This window comes from Pteropus alecto, unplaced genomic scaffold (genome assembly GCF_000325575.1).
Source record: "Pteropus alecto unplaced genomic scaffold, ASM32557v1 scaffold182, whole genome shotgun sequence".
Classification (NCBI taxonomy): domain Eukaryota; kingdom Metazoa; phylum Chordata; class Mammalia; order Chiroptera; family Pteropodidae; genus Pteropus; species Pteropus alecto.
The window spans coordinates 869,123-883,395 of NW_006433946.1; the positions used below are offsets into that span (position 1 = coordinate 869,123).

Genomic DNA, 14,273 nt, shown 5'->3' on the forward strand with positions numbered 1-14,273 from the left:
CATATATATATGTATATATATATATACACATACATATATATATATATGTACACATTTATTAAACATTTTTCGAGAACCTATTGTTGAAATGCCAGGCACTTTTCTAGGCACTGGAGATAACAATGCAGATAAAAATCATTGATTTTATAAAGCTTGCATTCTCTACATTCTGTCCTTGACAGTGAACAGAGATGATGAACATAAATCTCAAAGACAATAGCATCTTGAAACATCTATGAAACATAGCTAAACATATTCCTGGTAAATGTTTTTACAATTTAGAGATTCATAAAATAATCAAAGAAGAAAATGATCCCATGGAGATGAACTGTTTAAGGTAAATTAATAACAGCTGAATAATACAATATCTTTCATTAACTTAGTCTGTTGGACTAATCAAGGGACATATTCTGAACCTCTGAGTTCTGAACAGTGAATTTGCATTTTAACTTTCCCTGTAACTGTTGAGAGGAGAACCCTAGTCCACTGGAGAGATGCATTATGTCTTGCCTTTTCTAATAACATAACAACGCATTGAAGATTATGACACGAAAAGTTAGTGATATAGTTAAAATGCAATGCATAGGAGGTGCTATTAGACAGATTGTCTCATGATCTGTTGGAAGCTCTGAGCTCCACTCCCAATCACACATGATGTAGTCAACCATGAGACACCTCAGACCCTCATTTTCATCCTTGGCTTCTCTATCTTATTCTTAGTGAAGACAAAATATGATAATGTATACAAATAAACTCTGTAAGCTCTGCACAAGTGTAAAGAATATATAAAATTTAAATATTCACATCTGCTAAATAGGATTTTTTAAGTCAAGCAATCAAAATGCCAAAGCTACTCATCAAAGAGGCATTTAAAAATGCTTACCTGTTCTCCACATTGCCTTAAGTATAGGTATATTTTTCTGTCTTTTAGAAAGACATGAAATCAAATACATTGTTCATATAATTTCAGAAAGGAATTTTCTCAATATAGTCCAGTGATATATAAAATAGGGGGCCGGTATGAGAAATACGACAAACTGCCTGGTAGAACTTTATCATATTACAAAAGTTGGCCTTACCATATCTTTAAACTCTAATTATTTAGCAAGCATTTAACAAATATTTATTAAATCTCATCTCTACAATAAAAGCACAGAAACTGTGGTAGATGCTGGAGGTATCATAATGCACCGAGACAAGGCCATTGTCCTTTTGCAATTTACACTATACTATCAAATATTATCTGAGATTATTATAAGAAAAGGCAAGAGTGAAATAAGGCTGGAGTGAATTTATTTCAATTGTATGATTGTATATCATAAGATAAGGTATAACAAAATATTAGTAATTATCAGTAGTCCTTTGAACTCTTGCCTTGCAAGAGTTGTTGTACTAGGTAATGTTTGACTAGAATCACGGCTGAGGAAACAGCATTGACTGCTGCACATTTTGCATTTTATAAATTTTGAGAGATAAATGATGAAAGGAATAACTCACAAGTCATTCTTCATCAGGAAATACTTTATTATCTATATTCATTATCTGGGCTAGACCGCTTTCAGTTGTAACGGCATTGTATTAAAAATAACTAGGCCTCTTGCAGTTAGTCTGTTCCAAGACAGGAAGAAAGGCCATGCCATATTAGAATGCATCCGCTGTCCTAGCTTTGATAAGTCTTTCTGTCAGCAACCTGCCAACTCTATCTGGATATACTGCCAGATATCATCATAGTAATAGGAGCATCTTCATGCTTTTTCTAGTTTTGAATGCTTTTTCTAGCATTAAAATGGAAAAACTGCTAAGCAAAGCCCCTTTAGCATTCATCGTTTTTAGGGTTATTGGTTGCTTTTTATGTTTCTGTTTCCATTTTTTCCCATTTTTTTTCTGCTTTCCATGATAAAAAGCACCTCATTCATTTCCCCCTGGAAGGGCAATGCAGCTACAAGGGAACATCTGTGAGGCCAATTAGCTGGGCTGGAAATGTGATATAATTGTTGTTTAAATATATTTAAATTACATGTTAATCACCATGTCATAATTTATAGGCTTTGAAAATAACTTTTTGTACTTGAGAGCCAAGCCAGATTTTACTTGTTTTTGCTGTTTTTAGTTTGTAACGAGCTCTTCTCATTCCTTCCCCTTCCTGCCCCCCAATCCCCCACACTTGAAGAGCTGAACTTTTAATACTGGAAAGAATGACAGCTGCAAGTAAATTGGTTGAGTAAAAATTAAGATCCCCACAGTCAGAATGAGCTGGAGTGACCTTAAAGTTCTAAGCGGAACAAAGCAGTGCTCTCAGTTAAAAGGCTTTTGTTTTCTCATTGTGCCACTTTCTGCTGTCCATCAAAGCTCAGCTTTGTGGATCCTCAGAAAGCAGCACTGGGTGCATCTGTTCACTTAGCTGGTGAGGAGATTTACTGTCAGCAGGATGGAACTAGAAGGAGATGGGCTATGAAGCGGCAGGTGATATATAGTGTTTTCCTGGTGGGGGGATTTGTAAGGGTGATGGAGAGAGTCAAGTTCAATTTTGTTGCCATATCGCTGGGACACTGTATGATTAACTTGGACTCAAATGCCAGAGGTTATAGAGAAGGCAAATGTCAGCAAATATATCAAATACAGTATTAAATGCATATATTCTGTCCTAAAATTTACTTTTCAGCTGAATGATAAAAATTTGAACCTCTGTCTTATTGCATGCATTGCATCTGTCATACTTATTTTTTTTAATTAAAATATTGTATTATTTAATACTGTTTATGGGACATTTTAAATTATTAGCCAGATGGACTGTGTCTTATGGTATTTTTAAAAAGCATCATACAAATCTATCTTCTTAGGAAAGAAACAAAATACATGCTATGTCTATCTTCTATCTAAATTAAACATGTACTTAATGAAAAACAGTTGTTTTTTAAAAAAATTTTCAGATAATTGTTACTATCAATATTAACTATGGGATTAAAGTTTCTAGGGCCAAGAAATATTCCAAATCCTTTTAACTAAAATAGAATATGTCTCTGTAAGGTGTTGATAATCCATAAGCACTAATTTATTACCTAGATACTTCCACACAGTGAATATTAAGAGTTCTCAACCTTATGTCCTCTCTGACATAGATTCTTAACACTCCGATGGGCGTTTTTACATTTTCACAGGTCAAGTAGATGATAGATAAAATGTTTTGTGCATTATGTACAATTCCTGATGCATGACTGTAACTCTATCTTTTTCCCAACTGAGTTCAACATACCAGTGTTTGAGACATCTAGATTTAGAGTCTTCATTTTTCATAGAGCAACCAGAAGAAAACAAACTAAATGTGTCCATATACCAAACACCAGGCAGGATTGGGGTAAGTCTACTGAACTGAGGCAGTTGGCTTACACACACATACACGCACGCACACATATTACACAAAATGTCTTTCTCTATTTATGCATATACTTATTAATTAATGTATTTATCTATTTTGTTTGATTATGTGGGACACTGTTCTCTTAAAGAAGCTAAGTTTTTACTCTACACACACACAAAAATAAATAATGATATAGTAAATAAAATATATAATAATGAAAGAATAATTTAATAAATAATGACTCTATGATTCAGCTGAAGAAATATTAACTTGGGCTCTCATCCTCTGTCCACTTTTCACTAATCCTAGAACATTTAATCTTTTTCATATATCTCATCTACTCTATAATGAAAAATAATTTTTATTAAAAGGAAGCTATGAATGGTCTCAGTAAATATGAATGGGAGTCAATAGACTACAAATTATATGAACATGATGTCTTTCATAAATATCAGTAACTAAGTCAGTTCTCAAAGTCTACTTAATTATAATGTCTATTCTGTTTTAGAGATGACTATAGGATTACTCTTAGGAAAACCGATAAATAAGAAGGGAAATTAACATGTACCATGTACCTAACATGTCACAGATTATTTTAAGTTTATTCTTATAATCTCTTAAGGGAAATATTATTATAAATTATGACTTCCATTTTAAAGATGAGAAAACTGAGGATCAGAGAAGTTACAAGTTCTTCCATGTACACACAGCTATAAATCGCTGTCTGAATCTATTACCCTTTCATTCTTCCACATGGAGATTTTGACTTCAGAATTTCTGTATTCTCTTTCATTGCCCTCCCTCTGCCCCTACATAGTACCTGAACTCTTCTCTCAGGTAAGTTCTCATGATTTCTCTTTCTTGTGATAAACTAATTGAAAGGAAGAATTTAAAAAACTCACTAGCCTTAGCTATAAATTACTGATAATGCTTTACAGTATTGCCCCTCCCAGCTTATTTTCATTTTAATTAACTACAGGACTCAAGTTGAAAAGGAAACTACAAGTAGAATGCTGTGCTAATAGACATTAAATATATGAAAATATATATTCTTCCTAATAGCTTCTATAGAGCGTACACACACACTTACCTACCTTGCCACACACATTTACCTACTTTGCCAAGAGCAAAGCCAACCCTGAAGCAGGAGGAAATGATTTTAAATAACTGAAGAACAAAAAGATTTTCCATGACAGCACTCTTGCTTATGGATTTATTGTTCCTAGTCCAGGGCTTAGTCAATAAATTCCTTTTCCTGCTTGACTAAGGGTAAGTAAGCAATTACATCCCCAGGCAGCCATTCCTATACCCTTTCCAAATATCATAGAACAAGAGGATATTCCCCTTTAAAATATTCATGGCTAGATGGGTCAATAAAATCAAGCAGAAAATTCCTCACTTTATACCTTTCTGCTCTAAGGCTCTGCTCATATTATATGATGAAGTCAAAGAACACATTAGCACAGTCAAAAAAGAAAGGGCATATAAAACATGCTTTTATATTAGTGTCAACATTTCTTAGTTTTGTTCAAGATAAGCAATAAGAATTTTATCACCATTCTTGAGATCAGTAATCACATAGAATTTACATCGCTTCATCCTGGGGCAAGTTCTAAACATTTTTTGTCTGTTGGTTTCTGGAAACTTTATTTTGCATGTTTATATTTCTTTTCACGGTATGTTGTGATATTTGAAACCTTTTGTAATTATCACTTAGCTACTAACACATTAAGCTAGAAATCTAAGGAGGAAAACTTCTAGGAGCTTTCTTAAAGACCTCTCAATAGTTCTTTTCAGTTAGAGAGGGTACGGGCCTTTTGCCCTATTTTTAAAAACTTATCCTTAAGAATATCTAATTCAATTGTAATATCTTTGTTTAAGAGTCAAAATGAAATCATTTAGCTTTTACTATGTCCAAATTCTTGGGTAGGCTCACTAGGTCTTCAAGTGAAGACTTGAAGTTGTCTGTCTCTCTACTTGAGTGATTTTTATCTAACATCATAAATATTTATTTATTGAAGACTTCTTAGTACATGAACAATGCACTGAGGTCAGGAAGCTTTTGAAGACAAAAATTCCATAGACCTGGAACAAGTGGTCACATGAGGTCTTTCTACCTCTAGGGTTGTATTCTTAAACTTTTTGCCACTAAATCATGTGGTCTTTAACAAATTTCTTAATCCCTTGGGCCCTTAATTTATTTAACACTGAAAAGAGGAATGGGGCTGTAAAACAGAGAATAAGAAATATCACTTCTGACTATCAAATTATTTGTATGTAAAATTAATATTCTGCGTTAAGCCTACAAAATTGATTTTTAAATACTGTAAAGTATGATTATCATTAAGGCAAAGACACGTTACAAATTTTTGTTCACACATTTTTTTAAAGTATATTAATTGCTTTTGTTACCCTCTTTTTTTCTAAATGCAATATCTATGAAGTATCTTAGCCTATATGCAATATATAATTTTATCTTTTGAGAGGCAAGATTATGTTTAGATGATGACTAACTTAATTTAATTTTATAATTTAAACTTTTCATTTTATAGATGGAGATACTGGTGCCCTAAGAGATCAGGTTAATTTTTCAAGTCATATGACTGACAGTACTAGAAACAGGATTCCCCGAGTCCTCACCTAACGTACATCCCATTATACCTACAGCCTCAAATTAGCATTTACTAAATGACAAAAAGTCAGTTTAGAGTTTCAAGGTACATTTAAATTTTTTTCTTTTTTAGAAAAAATATTCTTATTATAGCCAAAAGCATTGGCCTTAACTACTATGATATTTATCTTCAATTGAAATACACATTGATATCCTCTTAAAATAAATTTAATGGAACTTGATTATGAGAGAGAGATCAATTTTTCTTATGCAATAGGCTTTATTAGATGAAATTAATACCCTAATAATATTAAAGACTGTAGATTAAAGCTCTTCATGCACAGATTCATTAAAAGGACATTTTATTTATAAAATAGATTGCCTTCCATAGAGAGGGAGTATGTCATTTAAATACTGTAGCTATAAAAGCCAGTTATTTAAAAAAATGCATCTATATAAGCCTACTTCTAGTCAGTTGATATATTTCTTCCTTCACAGTGTTTATTTCTACCTATAAATTGAGAGGATGTAGGGGGGTTACAGAATAGTTTAAAATTAAGTAACTTGTAAGGCAGGTTTGAACTAAGAATGAGAGAAAAAAAATTAAACATTCTGAATTTGAATGCTATTACTATGCCTTGGTCTGGGTATAAAATGTTTCCTTTTGTACTGTTGGTAAAGATTTACTTAAATCACAATTTTAGGCTTTGTGCGTGTGTGTGTATGTGTGCACATGTGTGCAGGCGTGTGTATATGTATTCATATATACACTAAGAAAATTAATAGCCTAAAACAAGATAATGAAATTTATTTAACTTACTCAAACTATGACCTTCTTTTATAGGTTATTAGTTATTTTCTGGGTTTGTTTATGCTTTGTTTTTACATTTTTCATATGTCCATATTGTTTATTAGTGAATGAATCTTGTTCATTAAAACATTATGTACATAAGTTCTATTTAGAAATGTTTCTTTAGTGGTTATTTAGAGTCACTTTATTTATTTGCAGATAATAAGGCAATAGTAAAATATTCCATATTTCAACCTCCTCTTTAGCAATAATCCAAGCTCAGTAACTTTTATTACAGATTCAAAATAACAATGACAGCATTTAGAGCAATTTACGTGTGAGAATGTAAAAAAAGTGAAGGATGCAGTTAGTGTATAGAGATGAAAAACAAACAACATAGGAATAGAATTCCAAATTTTATAAATCTAATTTTGGCATGTAGAATTTATTCAGTGTCTTAAATGATAGGTGTTGGCAACAAGTTGAGCAACTTAACATAATATAGATAAGGCTTTCGGTGTTCATGTCATTTCAGTATGGACCAGGCTGAAAGTATCTTCAGTTATGCTAGTTTATGCACACTGTTTACCAGATAAAAAGCGAATTTGTAACAGTGGTTGATTCATCCAACTACTGCTCTTTAAGCTACCAGGTGGCACAGCTGTTGCTGTAAGTAAAAAGATTTTTAACAGTCCACCTGGAATTAGGACAGCTGCTTGGTGTGAGTTGATCTGAATAATGTACTGTGGATACTCTGGTACAGCACTGACAGAGCAAACAGCACGTGGCTGTCCCATCAGCCCAGAGCAAACACCAGTTACATTTCACAGAAACAGGCTGGTATTTACAACTGATCTGCGCCAAAATGAATATCAGATTGAAAGAAGCACCCCAAGAGAAAAAAACCTTCCCCCAAGAGCTGCTTGTTGATCATAGTCTAAGCATCTTTTACCATTTTCAAAAAAAGTCTCCAAATTGCATTTTGCTGTATAAAAATGTAGAAGAGAATATACAAAGAATTCCTGCATCTATTTGTAAACCACTTTGGAATTACCTACAATAAACAATGACCAATACTTCTTAGTTTCCTATTTACCCCATTTGCCGCCAAATTTAACCTAAATTAGCAAGGACCATGGTCATAATAATTTCCTTTTAAGTTCTAACATGGCTAACACTTTAATAAAAAATACAAAGGCACATATATTTAAAATAGAACCGAAATAAGAGAATCTTATTTAAATCTAACATGGATGCCAGAGATGGTCCAATCACACTCTTTTTTCAACTAAGATAATAGAGATAGCAAGTGACTTTCCTCAAGGTCACACAACTAGTTACAAGCAAAAATCAATATACCTAATTAGAAAAAAATATTTTTATGGTTTATTATGAGTAGAAAAAAATCTATCTGGTTTACTTAGATTATGTTTGCCTGAGTCAAGGGCAACCCAGGTAATACTCTAAAAGTCTGATCTCAACATTTCCTCACCATGGCTGACTTCTCAATTTCAGGCCCACGATTCTCTATTCCTCCCTAACAGATTCCAGAGCCCACTGATTCCTGCCCTGGTTTTATAAGAAATGAGATATATCTATATCCTCCTCCACCAAAGGTATAACATAATGAGGCAGTAACTCACATTTCAAAATGTCCTTTCTTATCTATACTCTTACCTTCTCCTCATGGATTTGGCTCTTCCTAGGCCAGAAGACATCTATTTAGTCTGATTAATTTGGGGAATTTTCTCATATTGTTAGTAGATCATAATGGCCCTGTATCAGGTAACACTGGACTACTGAATTCCAATCCTTACTCATTTAATTAACTGTTGGTCTGACAACTTAACTGGAATGTTCCACGGCATTTCAAATGTCACATTCCAAAACTGAAAAGAACATTTTCTCCCTACACCAAATTTAATTTATTTTTTATCTTTCTTGGCTTGGTGAATAGGATCAATAATTTATATACTTGTGCTAGTCAAATATTTGTTTCATCTTTGACTTCTCTATTTCGCTCTTCCTATCTAAGCATCCAAGGTCTACACATTTGAGTGTCTTAAGACCTTGAAAAATCAACCATTGTCTTCATCCTCACTGACACTATTTTAGCTGTGGTTAAGGTGCTATATAATTTATTATTCTAACAGGAATACTTTGCAAAATAAAGTGCTATTAATAATTAAACTAGGATAATAGGAGCAAACCAAGACTGTTTAGTGAAAACAAGTATATGTCATAAACTTAATTGTGACATAATTTCTTGACTAGAGTACTTTAAGAGTTGTCTAACTGGTTTTTGTAATTTTAGTCTTTCCCTTCACTCTAATCTAATAGTCACACTTCACTCTCCTACTGGGGTAAAAGAAAAAAAAAAAAAAAAAACAACTATAAGACCTTTTATTGACTCAGGCTAAATCAACTCACAGTTTCTCTTGGCATTGAAGGCATTTGGTAGCTACTGTCTTTGCCAATTTCTTCAGCCTCATCTCTGTACTCTCAATTACCATGATGGTTCATTACCTCTCTCACCTCCAGGGCTTTGCCCAAGCTCTAACTGTTTCCTCAATGCTTTTTCTAGCTTCTTTGTATAAGACCTTTTATTGACTCAGGCTAAATCAACTCACAGTTTCTCTTGGCATTGAAGGCATTTGGTAGCTACTGTCTTTGCCAATTTCTTCAGCCTCATCTCTGTACTCTCAATTACCATGATGGTTCATTACCTCTCTCACCTCCAGGGCTTTGCCCAAGCTCTAACTGTTTCCTCAATGCTTTTTCTAGCTTCTTTGTCTTGATTATATGTTAATCCCACAGAAAATTATTATTGCAGTGATTACATTTAATTATTGATTCAAAAATATTTATCGAGAACTTATTATGTACCCCATATGAATAATTTAGCAACTGTATTCTAATTGTTTGTTTACTTCATTACTATATCTTTTTCCTTAGACCGTGAACCTACTTAGAAGATGACTTACCCTCATATCCTTGATACCTAGCACAGGCCAGGGACATGGACGTGAATGGTCAATAAAGGTTAGATTGATAGGGAGATACACTAAACTTGGAGTGGTTCTATTAATGAGAATCTCAGGGACACTATGCAGACAGTCAGATATGTTTTAAAGAATATAGAATTTTAGCACTCCTCAAATCATATATTATATGCATTTTACTCTGGGTGAGTCCTACATCAAAACTGGACCCCAATGTAGTTATCTGAATATTATATCTCATCTAGTACACTCATTCTTCCTCTCAGTTATTAATTCTAGAGGTGTCGTTTGAAATCTTAATTCTAATAGTAAAAAAAAATATGTACTCATACAAATAGTGAATGTTTCCAAATGCAATGGGCATTTCAGGTCTAGTTATAAAACTTCAGGATCCTATCACTAGTTGGACAACGCTCCCTTGAGACATAGTTCCTAAAGCTGTGGAAGTCTAGAAAGCTTAGGTTTCAGTTTTGTCCCTGAAGAATATAAATTGTTAACTAAGAGCAAAAAGAAAGACAGACCTCGAAGATAAATTGCCTATAGGCTGATGAAAAATGTAGTTTTGGCTCATAAAAATAAAACACAAATCCCTACCAGTATCTTCTTTAAGTGGGACATATCACCCACTTATATTTCCACACTGTACTACATAACACAAGGAAAGATCATTTAAAATTTTTCAAAAAGCATTTTTAAGATAATCATAGCTGAGTAGTATAGAAAATCAAAGTTATAAGTCAATGAAATTCTAACTCAAAATTAGAAAGCGTTGGTCTCTAAGAAGACACTGCAGGAGGAGAGCATTTGATTAGGGAGAATGCTGTTACCCAACAGCTCTGCTGCCTTAGGTAAGTTTTACTCAAAGCTTAATGTTCTAATCTGTAAAATGGGATCAATAATGTTCATCCAGCTTGCTTTATGAGTTTCATAGGATCATGGTCTTGTTAAATATCTTTTAACAAAATAATGTATTATATATACATGTGCAACATGATAATTTTTCTAGTAAGTCAAGGAAAATACAGCTGAATGCTGACTTGTCTAAGTGTCACTCACAGACACACACACAAAATACTAAATGCTGCAAAGCACATAAGGATACATTTCTTCTATAGCAAAATAAAAGTATCCATACATATTTATCTATGTAATGATAGAGATTATCTTGTAAATTCAGAATCACATTTCATTTGAAACAACTGTCAAGAATGGTTGGTGTTATTGATGTAAATAAAATAGTGGGAAATCATTTCCAAGATTTATTTGAATGTGCATTGATTAATACATCATTTAGTCATTGTAAACATTCCTGTGAAAATTAAAAATAATGATATGCTTTCCTTGTGCAGCAGTAAGTCAACACAAGACCTCTTCGAACTCTTTCTCCACTTAGTCACAGAAAGGTGTATATTAAATGTCCAATGATAAAATCTTTAATCAACTGAAATAAATTAACCAAATGACCTACCAGTAGAGATAATGATAAACTGAAATAAAATCTTCATTACTTTTTTTCTTTAGATAGTGAGGGTGAGTCAATGAAACACAAACATTAGAAATTCATATCTTTGCAGAGTATATATTGGCCTTGATGTTTTTTGAATAACTTCTACTGAACACTTGATCGCATCCAGACAGACTTCTAATAAGAAATGTCTCAGAATTCATGCTGAGGCATTGTCGACAGGCGAAGAAGTCCTCACTGCTGAACTTGTGCTAAGATTGAATTTTTTTCTTCTCCATGATTGCTGATCTTTTCGGGGAAAGCTGGCACATTAAGAGAGGCACAGAGTAATGCAGAAAATGTTTGAACTCTTACCCTGTTTGGTGGAGAGAGAATTCCTATGTGTCACCTCTTTAATAAATTAAGAGCTGAAGCATAATATAGATTTTAAAAGCACACTAAACATTTTAAGAAAAAAATGTCTTAGAAAGTAGCTGAGTTACAGAAAAGTGCTTAGATTTGCAACCTGAAATAATTTGATGAATGACTTGGAGTTGGGAAAATAAAATAAATGAGACTTTCCCACATATTATATACCCCAGGCTTTCTCCCAAGGACTACCAAACAAAAAAAAGTACTAGACAGATAACAAAAGGCCACTGATATATTTCCCAGGCCACTTTATCCTTTATTACTTACTAGTACAATTATTATTTATAATTTTTAAAGAAAGATATTAAGCCAAGCTACGGTTATATTCCGATAAAAGAAAATATTAATACTTGATCTTACAAATATAATCACAAAGAAAAGCATGGTTGTCTTTCCTGTCGTATGTCTTTAATGTTAGGTACTCCAGACCCTTAGGAACTTTTACCTTTTTTATCATTTATAAATATATCCAAGAGTTTAGAAACTGTTTCTAATTTATCTGTATCATCTTTTAGGATAGCTAGCTCCTTAAATATATAACCAATCAGCTCTATTGGTATCTCACCTCTCTTATTTTTCCCAAATTTACTTATCTAAATATTTAAAAGATAACTAGTAGTTCAGAGTTTGCAAAAACAATAAGTGAGAAGTGGGCAGTTTGATCAGTCCCAAGACTGATCTTTTAAATTCTTATTGACAGGTAGGCAACCAAAAGTTCAGGTAAGAGCTATTAGAAGTAATAATAGCAAACTGATAGCACTTCCAAGATTTTTATCCAGTCTGTTGCGATACAAAAGCATACTGAATGTCAATTATACAGACAGAGAAGATAGTTCTAAGACAGCTTGCTTGACCCAAGCCTAGGTTGTGAATTATTTGCTTTTAAGTATGTTCACATTCTTCTGCTTGGAAATTCTGGTCAAGAGAAGAGCGAAAATAAATAGTAAGCTCATACATAGCATATGGCCAGGTGAACATTCATAAAATATTTATCAGCCCACAAATAAAATTTTCAAGATGGCTGGATCATCCTCTTCCAAAAGGGAGGAAGGAAGCACAATAAATAAAGAGTTCTTTGTTATATTAAATTTCCAGGGCTCACACCATTCATTCATCTTTAATTTCTAAATAACAGAAGCCCCCAAGGAAGCTTTCACTACCATGCTCTTTGAAACCAAGAATACATTCATACCCCACAGTCATTACTTCTGCAAGTTTTCATACCTCCTCTACCAAGAGTGAATTTACCTTAAAGCATAAAGCTTAAAACTTCAGGCCCTCAACCACATGGCCCCTTTAAGGCTTGGGAAAGAGCTCATCCTAAGTTCACCTGATTTTGTAAATGTTGAAAAAGTAAGATTTTTTATTTGCATTTTTTCCTTAAAGAGTCCCCTACCCTACTCCCCAATGATGTGACTAGTTCCATAAAACTTCAATCTACCCATACTCTACCCCAACATTTCAGAAAATGTTTCCTACAGTTTATTCTTTATCAGAAATCTGGCATTGATGAGCAGCCATCCTACACAACCAGAAGGCTTCCTGGGAATATCCTTTCTGATGGAGAATGTTCATTCTATGATTCAATTCAGGCATCAGAGCCAGAGTTAATATGCTGTAAGCTTCCAGATCATAGCTCTTCAAAATTCATTCAAACCCCTCTTCTTTTTGAAGTTCACATTAAATAATTTTTCTACAGGTCTTTGTACTTGTGGTTATTGTCTACAGTTTTTGTAGGCACTTTCCAACACTCAGATTGTTCACTGGCATCACTAAGATTGCTTAGCAATATCTAACTCATTTCTAAGCCCTTTCAACATGAATGCCACTAAATGCCTAAGCATCATAGTCTCCTCCTTGCCCATGACTATATCTCTGCTTCTCCTTAACGACCACATGGCTACATGTTAACATCACCAGGAAAACATCCTGTTAGAGAATTTTAAAAATAGTCTTCTCTCTGGCCATAGACTTCTATTCATTCACTTAGTTAATTCCCTTTCTCTGATTCAATCATTCTTCTGCTCCTTGATTAATTCCTTGACACTTTATTTTAACAGCATGGGCTTTGAATGGGTTTGAATTCTATGCCATTTATTAGCTATGTTACAAGCTACTCAACCTCTGAGACCCAGTTTCCTTTGAAACTAGAATGGGGATACAATACCTCCTTTCTTTTTGTTAGTATTATAATTTATAAGAATATATGTAAAGAAAGAAACTATATGATAAACTGAAATAAAATAGTAAGTAGGTACAAATAGTTCATAGTAGGTACATAATATTTATAATTAGGTAGACAAATAAAGAGTTATATAGATAGATCTTTAAAAATCTTACATATACCACATGGTTAATTACTTCATTCATCCTCAATATAACCTTTATTTCCTTCAGTTTCCATATTATTTTGATGCAGCTGCTTTACCAGTTCTTAACTCTTGATATATCATTTTTTCTCTCCCTTACTCATAGTTTCTTTGTTATGACTGAACAATCATGCATCCGAGTATAATGGTGACTCTAAAAAGCCATGTTTTCTACCTTTGGTGAATCCTTAGATTTACTGGCCCCTCATTATTCTTTGTTCATATGCTTTACCACTGCATTTCCCCCAAAACTTAGCCACTTTTTAA

The 14,273-nt window shown here is 33.3% G+C and overlaps 1 protein-coding gene across 1 annotated transcript in view; it reads right to left on the reverse strand.

Moving 5' to 3' along the window:
• Positions 1-14,273, reverse strand: part of ERBB4 (erb-b2 receptor tyrosine kinase 4) — a 988,299-nt gene that overhangs the window by 6,011 nt on the left and 968,015 nt on the right. The gene's annotated exons all lie outside the window — the stretch shown is intronic.